The sequence below is a fragment of the Gorilla gorilla genome, chromosome 2, assembly GCF_029281585.2.
Source record: "Gorilla gorilla gorilla isolate KB3781 chromosome 2, NHGRI_mGorGor1-v2.1_pri, whole genome shotgun sequence".
Taxonomy (NCBI): Eukaryota; Metazoa; Chordata; class Mammalia; order Primates; family Hominidae; genus Gorilla; species Gorilla gorilla.
Genome location: NC_086017.1, coordinates 113,277,880 through 113,295,067, shown reverse-complemented (window position 1 = coordinate 113,295,067; position 17,188 = coordinate 113,277,880). Strand labels below are relative to the sequence as shown.

At 34.1% G+C, this 17,188-nt stretch overlaps 1 protein-coding gene across 3 annotated transcripts in view; it reads right to left on the bottom strand.

Moving 5' to 3' along the window:
- ZPLD1 (zona pellucida like domain containing 1) overlaps window positions 1-17,188 on the bottom strand; it is a 250,642-nt gene that overhangs the window by 46,450 nt on the left and 187,004 nt on the right. For all 3 annotated transcript variants that reach the window (XM_063703530.1, XM_063703529.1, XM_055381207.2), the window contains one exon: window positions 15,234-15,381. The gene's annotated coding sequence lies outside the window, so the exon portion shown is untranslated. The remainder of the gene's footprint in view (window positions 1-15,233; window positions 15,382-17,188) is intronic.

Sequence of the window (17,188 nt, the reverse complement as noted above, 5' to 3'; positions counted from 1 at the left end):
TATTCTCCCTATACTGGGGAATGAGAAAACTAAGGCACAGTAATCTGAAGTAATTTGCCCAATGCTAAGCAGACAGCCAGTGTTAGAATCAGGATTCACGCCCAGAACAATGACTAGAGAAACAACCTTCAACTATTACGTGGCACCGCCTTCCAGAAAATGATGCATATAATGCTAAATCAAATGGAAATTTGGCAATTTCTTCGTAAATTTGATCAGTATTGATTTACTCTTGTGTACACTGATCAAATAATTATTGAATGTTTATATGTGTCTGGTACTCTCCAGGGGGTGGGGGGATGCTGAGGTACAGCAATCAGAAAAATGTTTATTGCATATCTGCATAGAACTTGCATTCTAACTGCTAAGTCAGAAGGAACCAAAATCTATAAGTAAAATATAGAGTATATTTGTGATAAGTGCTATGGAGATGAATAAAGCAAGAAGAATAGTAGGAAGTTCTAAGGTGGAAGGAAGAAATATTGAAGTTTTAAATAAAGTGGTCAGAGATATATAACTAACCCATATAAATGAAGCTTGCTGGGGGGAACATTGATTATGAACAACCCAGATCTATGTGTCTATAATGTATACCTCTCTTGCTTTTTTTTTCTTGCCATTTAGGTACTTCTCAAATAAAATAGACTTTCCTAGTGCACAAATTACTCTTTGGGAATAACTTGGACACTTTAAAAATCTGCATTAACCTTTTCAGATGAATAAAGGTGGCTCTTAGTGCCTGAGAAAAGTAATTTATTAAATAGCACCCCTGTGACCTGAAAAAAAAAGTGAACATGTTCGAAAGTGCCTTTATCTGCTCTCAAGAAATAACTTTTGCAGAGACAAACGACCTCAACAATTTATCAAACTTTTAAATTTCCTTAATTTCATTGCCTTGATATAGGCTGATCTGTTGTTATAGTTGGAAAGAAAAATAGAAAATTCAAACTAAATATCATCTCTTCAAATGTTAAACATCAATCTGAGATTTATGCACTTTTCGCCACTAAACTAAAGCTAATTTTTTATCATACAGATTCACAAAAATGTGAAATGAGTTCTTTGGCATCGGTGAGGCCCCAGTCCTCTAATTCTTGGCTCTCCACTGCATTTACTGAGCAGCTACTCTCCACAGGCTGCCGTTCCTTCAGGGGCATGGCCTCATACCCAGTGCTTCTGCATCACTCACTCAAACCTGCTCTGCAGAAAAGATCACAACAGTTCATTAAGGTTTAAATTACTGGAAACATTAAAAGTTCTCAGGAAAAAAGGAGAAAAAAATGTGTGTATTTTAACAGAGATCAAAGTTTAAGTTAAAGGATGAAACTCTACTCCAGCATTGGACAACTAATAGATCCCAGGTAAACGGGCACTAAAGCCACACAGGTAGGCAACTGTATTGCCCAGCTAAGAATCATGATGTTACACAGTCTTCTCTCCAGGAAAAGTACATATTAACTCGCCCTTCAAAATCATTAGTGTTTTTTGTTTGTTTGTTTGTTTGTTTGTTTGTGAGACAGAGTTTCATTCTTGTCACCCAGGCTGGAGTGCAATGGCACAATCTGGGCTCACTGCAGCCTCTGCCTCTTGGGTTCAAGTGATTCTCCTGCCTCAGCCTCCTGAGTAGCTGGGATTACAGGCAACCGCCACCACGTCCAGCTAATTTTGTATTTTGACTAGAGACGGGGTTTCACCATGTTGGCCAGGCTGGTTGCGAACTCCTGACCTCAGGTGATCCACACACCCCAGCCTCCCAAAGTGCTGGGATTACAGGCATGAGCCATCATGCCCGGCCCTAAATCATTAGTTTTAAAGTGCTAAGGATCACAACTCCTTAATAAAGAAACATGTTCTCTGATGGGGTGTCTAGACTGAAGCTCTATATTCTTTATCTTTATCTTGCACTTGCACATTAGAGTCAACATATATATTAAAAGAAAAATGAAAATATATGACCTTCACTGGAAATATTCATTATTATGTACATATACATTCATTAATGTAGAATGTCCTTGTCTTGCTAAATAAAGAAAAAAACACACCATGTACTTTCAGAATAATGCCTCAAACAAAGAAGGAAATATGTTTAGCCATCAAGAAGACATTCAGAAATTTTATGGCTCTTAAGATGCTGATGTATACCATAAGGAAATATGAATGCTAAAGGCTGCTCCTAAGAGAAAAACCTACTCCAATTTTCTCTGACACAAAGTGAGTGTTCATTTATTTCCCTTTGCCTGCCTTCCTCATTTGTCTTTCTGTTGAGGGTTTTCTCAAGTAATCTACAGCATTTAAATGATCTACAGTGTTTAGTTTAGAACATTTGTTGTACAATCTGAGTTTTGGGGGAGTAAGTGAAATGATAGGTGGAACTAAGTCACTTTAAAAGCTTTCCCTTAATAATTCACCAGGTTCCTTTTCAAGATATTTGCACATTTTATTCTTCTGAAGCAGCTTTGAAGATATGCTAGCATATTGACTTCCTTCCTCCTTTCATGAAGTGTAATCATAACAAATTAATAATAAAATAATAATTTTACTAGTTATCTTAATTGCTCATTTCCCTCCAATGAAAACTTGACTATTGGTATTATTACGTCAGAATAAAAATATTTCTTTCTCAATAGAGATGATAGGCAAAATATTTATGAGAAGGCACAGCACAGGAATCAATCACAAGGGACACAATGCCAGTATCTTTTGGCTGAATATAAACCCACTCCCCAATATTCAAATGTATGTTCATGGGTACCAACAATGAATAATGGCAATATAATTTCACATCTTTGTCAACCCTTTCCTAAGAATAAAACAGCTCTTTTTCCTATAGTACTCCTCTCTTTGAGATTTCTGTTAATTAATTAACTTATTTATTTCACATATTTTTGGTGAGCAGTTTCTAAGCATTGGACTCAAGGTCTTGGGAAGTCAGAAGTAAGCAAAACAAACATAAGCTTTACCCACACAGAGCTTATAGACTATAGACAGAGGGAGTTATTAAATTAATAATCAAGCACATTAAAAAATGTTTGCAAAATATGTTAGGCAAGTGCTATGAAAGAAAAGTAAAGCACAGTAGATCCTGATTTAGATGGCAGGTGTCAGGAAAAGACTTTCTGAGAAATGCAACGGTTGAAAAGTATTGAAGGACTGAGTCAAGTTAGTCAGATGAAGGCTGGAGCAAGGTGAACTAGGTAGCATTCATCGCATGACCACAGATCCTCAAATGTCAAAACAGTCAATACTTTGTGAAACTTTTTTGGAAGAAAGTCCATCATTCTGAGCTAGGAGGAGAGGGCCAGAAGTTGTCTCCCTGTAGGCAGCAGGGCCGGGCTACACCTTTTCTCCTAAGTGGAATGGAAAATCATTGAAGACCTTTGAATTGAGTGCTAGTGTTATAATACTAGGGGTGCATTAAAGTAAACATATTTAAAATATTATTTTGAAAAGGAAATAACAGGACTTGTTGCATTCTAGGTGCAGAGTGAGCACGAAAAAGGAATCAAGAATGACTCACAAGTTACATTCTCAGGAACTAGGACTATAACAGAGTCTAATACAGCCTTGAGATTCCAATTAGATATTGCATTTCTCATCCTTTTTATCTATGTATTTATCCAAACATATATACATCTATCTATCTATCCATCCATCTATCTGTTGTGGTGGTGGTGGATACTGAGTCATTTGGAAGTTAGTTTTAGACATTTTGATCCATATTCCAGCACACATCTCATAAGAATAAGGGCCTTCTCCACATAACCACAATGGCATTATCAATCGCAAAAAAGTTACAATTAATTCATAAGAGCATCCAATATCAAGTCATAGTCAAACTTTCTCAATTCATAAAAAATATATTACATAACTTTCCCCCCAATCCAGTAAACCCTAAAAAGAGTTCAAGGAGATAATACAACTAAGTGAAAAGGATGATGTATTATATTTGGTTGTTATATTCCATTAGTCTCTTGTAATATAGAAATTCCCCCTCCTCAGATAACATTTCAAATCTGTAAGAATTCCATGGTCCTACCAGACCAGAAGAATGGGAGAAAATGCAAGATTCTGTCAAATCAGAAATAAAGTGGCATGACAAGTTATTCAAATATGTTAAGAATCAATAAATGCAAAGTTTTAATCAAATATTAAAAGCTGCATGGTTGCAGAGAGAATTGGGTAATGTGTCATTTACATCTAAGGGATGTTAGACACTTAGATTACATGAGTTAGATGAGTTGTGTGGGCTATAACAACAATGACATGAACTTCCCTAATTTATTAAGCCCTTACATAGACTATAAATAGGATTATGTTGCATGATGGCTGCAAATAAGAATCTAGCCATAGTCCCAGCCAAAACCTTTGACTAATAAGTAATTTCAGTTAGTTTAGAAGACAACTGTGTTTCAAGTGGATAAGTATCACTTAAGCCCAGGCATATATAAGCACATGTTTAAAATAATCAACAATTAGGTAAATGTCTTAATGTTAAAGAATCTATGCATGTTGGTTTTTTTAGCAGTTCTAATGTGTTAAAGAATTTGACCTACTTAAGTAAGCGGTTAGTCTTTTTACTATGACTTAAAATGTGTAACAAGTAAACAATGGAAACTTCTTATGTAAAACTGAAATGCTACCAAGGTTTTATATATATATATATATATATATATATATACACATATATATATATACACACACACACATATATATATAACATATATATACATATATGTTATTTAATAAACCTAAGATTGAATAAATTTATTTTTTTAATTTTTAAGCATTAAATGCTTGAGATTTTTTAATAGCAGATAATTAAACTCCTGTAAACATATGAAACTGCCCCTACTAAAAATGTAGTATATTTGATTTCTTTTCAGTACATCAATCAAATGCTTTTGCATATAAGATGAAACATTTTTCAAAGGCCACTTAAAAATTATTATTGAATTTTTTAAGTCAGAATTTAAGTTAGAATTCAAACTTAAAATCTTGAGGAATCACTAGATTTGAGCCTAGCTATTTTATTTGAATATTAATTCTTAAAACTCTAGAATATATTTTTAAACAATTCAATGTAGGGAATCAAAAACATCATAGTGAACACAAAGAAAAGTGGTTGCTTTGCTTCAGAAGCCATGTTAGATGCAAGATTCACGTCTTTAAACCGTAAAATCATAGACTACAAGGTGAGATGCTCACACTAAGAGAGTTATATAGGAACTAAAACCAACGGAAGAAAGTCAGTTTGATATCGTCTCTCACGTTTATACAGGGTCATAAATAAAGTCATTGACCGAAACAATAGAAAGACTACACATACTATTTTTATTAATTGCACTTCCCTCTTTTTTTCTGAGACTATATAGTTGAGTTTGTTAATAAAAATGCCAGTTTGGTGTGACTTTACTAATTGCATAGAATATCTGTTTCTTCATCAAAAACTTTTTAATCAAAAGGAAGCACTTCAGCTTTATAATAATTGCATTAAAAACAGTAAAACTTGCAGAAGTTAATATGGGAAACCATCTTTATGATCTAGGCGTAGTGAAAGTTTTTTAAGAAAAAAAAATGCTTTACCACCATAAGTAGTGGGCTGAGCCTGCCAACGACTTCTGGAGCCTCACGGAGATATTTGTGTCTTCATGTTGTCTGTGTATTTCATGTAACGTGTCATTTATGCCACATACTAGGGCTGACCCTTGAATAAATATAACTGTAGGCTTGGGCTCTGGTTCTCATTCTGTCACTAATTGTGTGTGTGCTCTTGGGGATGTCACATGCTGGGCCTTACTGCCAACTACTTCATATGTGAAATGAAGTATTGCCCTAGATATAAAGTACCTATGAAACTGTGATGTTTTAACAACTGGGGGATAAAATAGTAATACATTCCCTGGGACCTGCCTTCAAATATCACCTCCTTTATCAGAATGTAGGCTTTACTATTCCAAAAGGATTTAGAGATCTTCCATTGTCTTCTTGCTTTATCCGTGACAATTGAAGAGGTGGCAAGTGATGCATCCCCAAAACCCTCATATCTACCTCTGGTCATTGTATAAGAGATAAAATCAGCAAGAGATCTTACAGCCTAATCTCCATGTTGCTAAAGAAAAACATTAGCCCTTCCGCTTTTGGATGATTTTGTCCTTCCTTCCAGACAAAAATGGTAAAATTAAAATTACATGAAAAAAATAAGTCACTATTGGTGGTACACTTTTATTTTATTTCTTTTTGAGTCTACATTTTTGTTTCTCAATGGCCTTTAGGAAGCAATAATCATGAAATAAAATAGGCTGCTGGTAATTTATAATAGTACTTTATTCTGTCCAAAACACATTTTCAACCCTGTTCTCATTAACGTTCATGATTTTTTAAAATTATTTATTGACCTGTTTGGGAGGATGTAATATTAAACTTCATGACATTACTCAGGAAGGTGTTGAAGCAAACAGAGCTGCCTTTGCTCTTTAGATCTGGAAACTGATGTCAAGTGGCTGAGTGTTTTTCTTAGATAGTTGCATTATTGCCATAAGTAATATAAAAGAAGACAACTAAAAACATCTCCTGAAATAATAATTTCTAAAATTTATAGCTTAGCTGCTTGTGAACAATAAAACTACATCCACAAAATACGATACTTTTGGATATGATGAAATCACATCCACAAAAGTTTTAGCCAGTTGGATCAAGTAGCATATATACTCAAAAGTATTACTTAACAATCAATATTGAAATCTAGGAGAACCTAAAATTTAAGCCCTTACATTTAAACACTTCAATTAGCACCATATTAATTGCTTCTATTTTATGGATTTCATAAAATTACTCATAGACAAATGAAGATAACCATTATACAAATCTTCACATTGGAAATTAATAATTAAAAGGAAAGAATTAAGCAAGAATTCTGAATTTTTTTTTTTTTTGAGACGGAGTTTCACTCTTGTTGCCCAGGCTGGAGTGCAGTGGCACAATCTTGGCTCACTGCAACCTCTGCCTCCTGGGTTCAAGCAATTCTCCTGCCTCAGCCTGTTGACTAGCTGGGATTATAGGCATGCACCACCACATCTGGCTAATTTTTGTATTTTTAGTAGAGACGGGGTTTCACCATGTTGGCCAGGCTGGTCTCAAACTACTGACCTCAGGCGAACTACCTGCCTCAGCCTCCCGAAGTGCTGGGATTACAGGCGTGAGCCACCGCACCCGGCCCAATTCTGACTTTTAAGTAGTGGCAGTATCTCTGTTTTGAAATGGCTCTTTAAAAAATGTTCGTGTGTGTGTGTGTGTGTGTGTGCATGTGTGTGTGTGTGTGTGTGTGTAGGAAATATGTCAAAATGTTAAAGATTATACTAATTATACTATTTCAATGTTTGTATATTTGAAATTTATCATAGTAGAAATTTAAAAACAGGTGACCTATAGATAATTTATTCTAACTGTGGTACCTTGAATAACTCACTTTACCGCCCTTGCTATCTGTAAAATAAGGACCTACATCATCTAAGTGACTAAATAACTATAACTATAACTAAGTTATAGAACTTTGCAAAGGATATTTCATCTAGTAGGCTTAAGGCATAGAAGTAAAAATAAGACCAACTTATTTAAAGGATCAAAGTAAATGCTGTCAAGATATTGGAGAAAGAAAGCATTGAAAGGAAGGAAAATTATTACTTAAGAAGCTAACACGCTTTTGTGTCTCAGATGAGATGAACATAATCTAAGAAAATTATATCCCTACCATAGTCAAGGTTGGGGATGTAAGACATAACGCTAAACACAACTTTCACCTCCTATCTCAATAACCAAAATGTTCTTTGGGATCTGAAACACCAGGCAAGCTCTAGAAATAGCTGTGAGCCACAGTAGGCAAAGTAAGCTGTTCTAGCAATGGATCTCTGTCAAAAGAAGTTACTTTAGTGAGGCTGGGACCAGGGACAGGGAGGAGGTGAGCAGAAGGATGTATTATTTTGGTTGAGATTGCAGATAATGTTGCATTATAACTAATAAATCAGGATTTTTGGCAAATTTGAACATAAACATTTACGGGCATGAAGACCCCCACTTTTTCTGTATATTATAATATATAATACATTTCATAATATTTTGGTAAAAGTTCTATCAAGAATAGTATTAAAACCAAGATTTATCATGGCAAAACTGTCTCTACCCAAAGACTTACACAAAAGATGTCACCCAGAAATACATAACTAGTTGCCAATTGAATGACAATAGCTGTTTAGTTTGGTCTATTCCTTGGTCAGTGCCATAAAACAAAGATGAAATATAAATGAGGCTTGAAGAAGAGCAGAGATTAGGTATTTGAAAAATATAAAATAGTTGCATTTCCTCCTGTATGTAATATTTGAACTTCTAAATGAATTAGCTTTCTTCACTAAAAAGAAATCAAAGTAATGGAACAACAACAACAAAAAAAAACCCAGCTATTTTTCAAACTACCTACACAGCCCTGGAGAGTTTTACTAATTCCTTGTTCCACAGGCCCTGCTGAAAATCATGGGTTTAGATTAGAACAATAATTTGCAACGAATAATGTGCTATAATATTGGTTAATGAGTCAAGAGCAGCATTTTTCATGAAATAGAATAGGATTGCATAGTATAGGAGCAAATAGAAAGTATTGGAATGGAAGGGAACATCTTAGAGAGCACTGTGTATGTACTGTATTTGTAAAATGTATATGTGTTTTGTATGCATTTATAGGTGTGTATATATTAGATCACTATGTAACATATCTTACCGTGAGTCATAGTCAAAAAGTATAAAAGCAACCGGTTTAGAACAAGACAGCAACATGGTACCCATGGGCCGAGTCTCCCCACCCACAGACAAGTTTTGATTGGGTTCCCAGAAGTAGCAAACAAGAGGAAATTGGCATTCCAAGACAACACTCGCAAGAACAATGTTGAGAGAAAATGTATTTCCCAAGTTCTAGGTAAAGACCCAAAGTTAGATTATAGAGTTTGATTAATTCTTCATTTGTGTGTGTCTTGGGAGGATGCTTGTTATAAATATATAGTATGGTAAGGAATTAGAGGGAATAGATATAGGACATTCATTTGTGAATGAAAGGAGAAAAATATGAAGATACCTAGAAGGAAATTTGTATCTAGAGGAAATTTTTTCACAAAGGGAAAACTTGATGGCAGAGAAAGGAAATGCAAAAAATATGTATATTCAAGAGACTGGAGAGACGAGGACAATTTATAACAATAGTGTTTTCTCTTTTGCTCATTGATGCAACGTTGTAATTAATTCATAAGGAACAAAGACTGAGCCATCGTTTCCTTTCTGTTTCCTGATGGATAAAAGAAAATCATTCCCTTACATAGAGCAGTAATTAATGATTATTTGTAAACAAAGGATTAAGACTGACATCTTTGGCTCCTTTTTACAAGGATGAATTAGCATTGGTACACAGTTTCTCCTGTAGCACTCTAGTAAGAAAACCCCCATTTCCAAAGCAGCTACCTGGAATGGAGTATGCGATCTACAGCAGAGTAGAGAATGGGCTACAGGAAAAGCAAACTCCTAGCCTTTCCATGGCTAGCAAGCTGCTTACTGGTCATGTTAACCAATCAATTACAGAGCTGAGCAGCACAAAATAAGACCTTTTAAGACTATGCATGCCACCATTGAAAAACTCCACGTTGAAATCTCTAGTTATCTCTCTGCTTCTTGAGGGAGACTCACCTAACTCATGAACATTAGGTGAGAAATCATAGTTGAGGTCCCTCTTGTACTGTAATAATGTCAGAAAGCTACTCTTTGAAAGTTAGTGTGTGCTTAGAAAATGCAAATTTATTTTAATTTTTAATGGAAATTAGAAGGTAAATTTACTGGAGAAAAAATATTTTAAAAAATCATTATGGAGCCAAAATAAAATTGGAAGATTAATATTCTGTGTTTATAGGAGAGTTCCTTGAGTTAAGATAATATAATGGTCTGCATCCTAACTGCTAATTTGAATTACCTGAGGAGTTTTAAGAAATATGAATGTCCAAATTTCTCCTACAGTGATTCTAATAAGCTTTTGAGATTACGAACCACTGAGATAGAGGAATAAGGTTTTGCTATACTTGAGATTCCATTTCTAGTTGTCTTTTGTCATTGGTAAGCATATTTTCTTTTTCCTCACCATGACTCCAGAGCTGGAATCTGAAAACAGAACTTCCAAGAAAGGATAATGCTCTCTGATGCTACAACATGGCAGTTTAAGCCTGAAAGAGTCAGCCAATCAGCAACATAATGTATTTGTGAACCCAATGAAAATGAATTCAGTTTGTATTTCTTTGATAGAGTCCTTAAAAATAAAGTGAAAAGTTTTGGACCAAAAGTAAAACAATTGTAGGGAAAAAAGGAGGGATCCTTCTTCCCACTGACAGACTTGTTCTCCCTGTGGCTCTTTCCTGATCAAATGACATAAAATTTTATGCTTTCTTAAATAACCATGACATTTCACACCAAGGTTGATGAATCTTATAAATAGACTGCCTGATCATGTCATGTCCCTGCTTGAAACCCTTTGTTAATGTCAACACCACTCAGGAGAAAGCTCCAATTCCATGACACAGCAAAACAACAACAACAACAAAAAGTTCTTATCTGCCCAATCACATGTTTCTATTCCCTATGCCCATCATATCCACTCTAGATTTGCTACAGTTCCCAAATTCAATAAGTTGTTTTATATATCCACATCTTTGCTCACTTTACTGCTTCCAGCTATAAAGCAGCTCTTCCCAAGCCCACCAACGCTCCACAAAGACATCTCTCCATTCAGCTTTTCAAAAACCTTCCCACACTCTTCTTTCAAGACACTCTTCTATCAAAACAACCCCTTCTTGCTCATAGAGTTCACTACTTCTTCTGTATTTTCCTCAGAGTCTACGCATCATTCTGTAATAGCAGTTCTAAAAATGCTATGCATTTAGATCAGCATTTCTCAAAGCTGGCACTACTGAAGTTTTGGGCCAGATAATTCCTTGTTGTAGGATGCCATAACAGCATTGTAGGATATTTAACAGCATCCTTGGCTTCTATCCACTATATACCAGGAATAGTTCCCCACAAGTCATGACACCCCAAAATATCTTCAGACATTGCCAAATGTCTCCTAGGGGGCAAATCACCCTTTGGATGTACAACTTTGTTCTTTCCTAGTAAATCTCTAAGCTTCATGACAGCAAGAGTATTATATTCATCTTCGTATTTAGGAGCTACTAGAGTGCAGATCCACTGCAGATTTTCAAGTAATGTTTGTTAAATGAATGATTATCTTGCTACAAAGGGGATAGTGCCATATCATCAAAATGTAGAAAATTAAGTGTGTCAACATTTAGCCCTCAAGATAATGCTTTACTGTTTAAACATTCCATTACTAATTAAACTTTTCAATTTCATCTAAACATCAATCAAACTAAAATCATCAAATCGATCTATCCATCACTAGAAATAATTTATATTTATTTTTGTATGTTTTTAATACAAAAGAAAATGGGACTCGGGGGTCTAGAAATTGATTTGAAATTATACCTACATATATAAAACTCACATTAAAAATTGCTTGAATTTAGTGAGTTCATTGTTTCAGTTTTTTTTTAAGTCTCACTAATATTTTTATGTTCTGTAACTAGCTTTAATTAATTGGTTCACTTTCTAAAACAAGGTTCAGCTGTACTTTTTATGCCCTGTAATTAACTTTGATTTTTATAAACTAAAAAAAGCAAAACAATACAATCTTTTACCAAGTCTCCTTTTCACTTCACTGACAGTGATGGCACATATTTTAATAGAATTGATAAATAATTTTAGAAAATAGAAATATATTACCTTCATTTTAAATATTTATTCAAGAGGTTTCTAATTAGAATTGCTCTGCCAGAATTCAAATACATGAGCACAAATACATAATACACAAATGCACAAAAGTTTTTTAAATGTGTGTACTCTATGGATAACAATTTTAAATCTCTAAAAGATGAGTAGTTTTTAAAAATTATTCAATTATTATAACTTATTACATGAAAATCATGATAAATTACATTTGAAATAGAAAAGTTGGTCACAAATTATTTCCAATTCCATAATATTTATTATATAAAGAAAAATGATTTAATTTCAAAGTACAACTCATGTAATATAAACAAGATTTATATTCTGTCATGTAATGATGGTGTGTTCAACTGAGAGATAGTGTAGTTGTAACTCTGGATTTTCTCAGATAAGCACATATGAGCAAATATAATACTTTAAATTCTAATAGATGACAATAAGCGGTCTTCAGTCTCTCTTACTTTTTGAATGGTTAAATTTTAGATTCAAGAACTTACAATGTTAGTGAAAGGTTCAAGTTAATCTCATTTTATAGAGAATCCTAACTTTACAAACAAAGCCATTGACATTTTCATTTGGCCTTAGGTGACTTTTATCAAACTAAATATACTTTTTGAATATAGCACCTGTATTTTTCACAGATACAGCAGTAGAAATAACAAAATTATTATATTAGTATAACTTTACTCTTCTTGTGGCTTAGCCACTTTAAAAAATTTTGGTTTCATAATTTTTTAAATATTTTTGTCACTTTCCAAGAACAAATCCATAAAGCTCCTTGTACAAAATTTGTTTTTTAAATATATTTCTTCATGTTCTAGGATATCTTATTTTGAGTTCCAGAAAATTAAAATGTAAACCAACGGATTGGTAAACTACAGCCAGCAAGCCAAATTCTGCCAATTACCTATTTTTGTATGGTCCATGTGCTAAAAATAGTTTTCACATTTTTCAAATGGTTGAAAAAAATCAAAGGAAGAATAACCTTGCGTGAAAAGTGCAATTACAGGAAATTAAAAGTATAGTATCTATAAATGAAATGTTATTGTAACCCAGCTTATCTGTGTTCAAATTTTCTTTGGCTGCTTTTGAGATACAGTGACGTATTTTAGTAATTATAACAGAGACCAACAAAAACTAAGATATTTGTGATCTGGCCCTTTACGGAAAAGTTTGCTCACCCTGCTATAAACAATTAGAATATGACTATAAACCACAAAACACATAAATCCGGGGGACAGGACACAATATATTTCTAAGGAAATTCCTTTCAGCAAATATTGTCTTTCAGTACTTTCTCATTAATATATTTTTCTGCAAGCCTTGACAAAGGCCATTTTCCATTAGCAATAAAAAACCATGTTCATTCAAACTGGTGGAATTGATCGGCTGCTTTTTTAAGGTGTACCTTTCTTTGCCTCATCATTGAGGTCTTGAGAGTTTGAAATTCCTATAATTTCCCACTTGAAATCAACTTAGACATCTAATAATAATCAGCAGTGACTCTGAATCTGTAATACTCAGTCGAGTGCTTTATCATATCTTGGTAAAGCTGTTGTGTCTGGCTTCCAGCTACACCATTTTATAACGAAGACAAACACAGCAAACCAGATCAAGCTTAATTAATAGCCTTGACCTACTTTACATTCCAGCTTAAATACAGAAAAAAAAATAAAGGACAAATTTGGTAAATTAACCAAAAAAAAAAAATGAGTTCCTTGCAAACAAACATTTCTAATAGGTACTTAAATGATACAAAAGATTATCATTTTCTACTCATGAACTTAAAGTTATTCAAGCTATTGAAAAAGCTATGAAAACGTGTATCTTTAGTCACTTATTGTTCGATATCATAACTGAATAGATTACAATATGAGCATCTGCTCACAGTTCAGTGGTTCAAAAGTTACGTTTAGAAAGGGATTCCTTGCAAAAAAAAAAATTCAGTCGTTTATTACCTCTGCATTATTATAGGCCCTTTTAAGGGGAAAAGAAGCTTTAAATGTCTTGAAAGAAATGTAAAATTTTCCCTTAGTTCCCAGAATCATGAAAAACAAGAGAGAGAGAAACAAAGAAATGTAGAATTTGTTGTAATGTCTACCATGATCTTGTTACTATGTTATGAGGCTATTAACAATAATGATAACTTTTTTTGAGGATGTTTCTGAAAATCTCTAAAATGAAAATATATACAACACATTTTTAGAGTTTTATATTTAGCTAAGTATTATAATAGTAAAGAAAAATAAAAACTTACATAGGGACACTTAAAAATACAAAACTAGGTACAATTATTCAAATGAAAGTTCTGAAATGTGTCACATGAGAGAAAGCTAGTGACTGAAAAATGAAATAATAGAGATTTTCAATTATGTATTAAGGTAAATATTAGATGTTTAACTAAATTCAACCTCTTTGTTGTTGCTACCAAATTTATTTAAACTGACAGTTTAGAACTGTTTTTGATTTTCCTTTTTATTTGACCCTTAAAGTGAATTATAAGAATCCAATACAAAGGAGCAAAATGAATAATGTCATAACCCTGAAAACCAAAAAGATTATTATCTCAAATACATGAACATAGTATCTTCCTTAACACCAAAAAGTAACTGGCTTCACCAAAGGCAAAATAGAAGAAGCCATTAGAATGGAAGGAAACTTAGAGATCACCCAAGAAATGGAAATCACAGTGTTTCCCCATATTCACAGATAACTTCTCCCAGGTTATGGGAGATTCCGTGTCAATTTTAACAATACTACGCTAATCATTAGAATAATTTTTATTTAAAAGAAAATCACACCATAATTATTTTCAATTATCATATCATCATTGTAATTAGAGATAATGCCACACGTATCCAGCCAGCTTCTCTGGTGCAATAGAACCCTGATAAGAAATCTAAAATATACACTGTTTGCTTCCATTCATGAAGCATCTGTGAGCTGTAGCCGGCTGGCAAAGTCTGTGGCTGGAATTCATGTCTGAAACACAATGATGTGGCAAATCCTGCACAACTTTTGACCTCAAGTCTGAACCTCAAGATTGAAGAAACTGCCAAAAGACTCGGTCCTTTCTCCAAATATAATAAAAATATTTGGGATAAATTGAAGTTTACAAAATACAATTTTGTTTCTACCTTCCTGCACGCAAGTAGGGGAAGATGTTTTTAACCTCCTTTTGCTATATTTAAGATACTTCCCAGGCCAAACATTACCCATCACTGGAACCACAACAACAACTACAGGAGTTTTACGGGAGGTTGTCTTGTGTGTTAAAAAGAAAACATTATTAAATTAAACTGAGTCTTCCATGCTTAGTAAAAAGGCAGCATTTTTAGTCACTTCAGGTGGCTTCAGTGCTGGGCACTTACCCAAATCCCTGGTTCTGTAGAGTCAGCTGTCCTCCATGTGCTAGGTTCTGCCGCATGTGACTGAGTGTTCAAATGCCTGAACTTACCAAACTTTTTCAGAAAAGAGTCAAGACTTCAAATGAGAGAAGAACTGCTCTTTTTGAAATGTCTTAAAAAAAAAAAAAGAAAGAAAGAAAGAAAAAACTGAATTTTAGACAAGCAAATGCTTCCACAGTTCTCACAAGATTTTACAAAACTAATCATCACCACCATGAAATCTGAGCTCATCTTTTAGGGACCTTTGTTTCCTTCTATTTCTCTTTGTTTTCATTTCATTCCCTTTCTCTTTTTTTCCCCTACCTGCGTTTGATCTTGTATTTTATACTGTACAGATGTCGTGAGTGGTATATGTGAAGTGAGCTATCATCAGCCTGATGAGAGAAAGCCTGCTGGAAAAAAAAATCATAAAGTAAGAAACAAGGCCTGGGATTGGAAGGGGAGCTAATCTGCACAGTTATCAATGTCCTGTTGTGCTTCGTGAAAGATGCCGGGCCCTTTCAATACTACATTTCATGCAGTGATGAAAACGGGATATGGAATATCACCGTGAAAACTTGTTTGATTGGAATAATAATAACTAAGAGGCTGACAATGCAAGCAAACCCAACAGGACCCAATTTTCAAGAGGAAGCTAGACACTGAAACTGCTTCATAACCTCGGCTTTTGTTTAGGGGCCTCCAAGCAACTCCCACCTCCACCAGCCTTTGGAGGCTGGGACCCAATTTGGAAGTCATCTAAGCATTCCACTCCATAAGCTATTATGATTCCTCTTCGGAAAGAAGAGTGGGAAGCTGCGATACAGGCACAACGGCGAACACTTTTCAAGATGTTTTGGCCGTAGTGAAGTAGTGAAATACTTTGCTACTATTTTAGTACTGAAATGCACTACTGTGCTTAGGGATAATTGTGTGGAAGATTGAAGCCTTTTGTATTGATTTATATTACTCCGTCTGCCATTTAATAATGATGGCTACCCTGAAAAAAGCACATTGCGCTAACGGTAATTCCACTGGCCTACACCTTTATAAGATTTCATTTTATTCTATTGGCTCAGGGTACTTTAACAACATTTACGTTCTCAATTACCTCTGGGATAGAGGCAAGTTGCCTATGGCTACTGCGAACTGAGATTAAAATCTAAGAGTTCAGCCTCTTAAAATTTCTAGTCAACCCCCTGGACCAAACCCTTTCCCTAAATGGTAAGTGATTTTAAATCTAATGTAACCACTAAAAATATAATAGCCAGAAGCAATTCACATTGCCTTCTATCTTCTGTTTAGTGTTGAGTGAGAGCTTGGTACTTTCTACACCAAACAAATCCAGGCTCATATTCTGCAGGGAAGTGTCAGCTTCACGAAAAAGCGTACTTATAATACTATTCTACCCACGAATAAATGTGAGGTGCATGAGTCTACTGATTTTTCAAATACTTTTAATATAATCTGTCTTGTATTTGAGGGGGTTAAGCACTCATTAAAAACATAAATCATTAATGTATCAAATTATTGCATGTACCCCCAAATATGTACATTTATTATGTATCAATAATAGATAAGTAAATAATTTAAGTGATCATGATAAACTTTTTTTAGGTCTTCCTAATTATGGTGACAGTAGCTGCAACTTTTTCTCATTCTCCAGAGACTCATGTGTGTTTTACTCTATAATGAAGCATCAAGCTAGATGTTTTCAAGCAATGTTTCAGGTTTTGCTTTGAACGCATATCCATCATGTCTTCTACTATTTTAAAATTTAAAATGAAAATGCAACAGGTTCAAGTAGCAATTAATAAATTCTGTCATTTATAGAAAAAATCAGTAGCTCTGTCCTATAAGAAAATGAGCATTTCATAAATATTGAATACCACTACCCATATACTCTACAAGTTGGTTAGCTAAAAAGACAGTAGTAATTC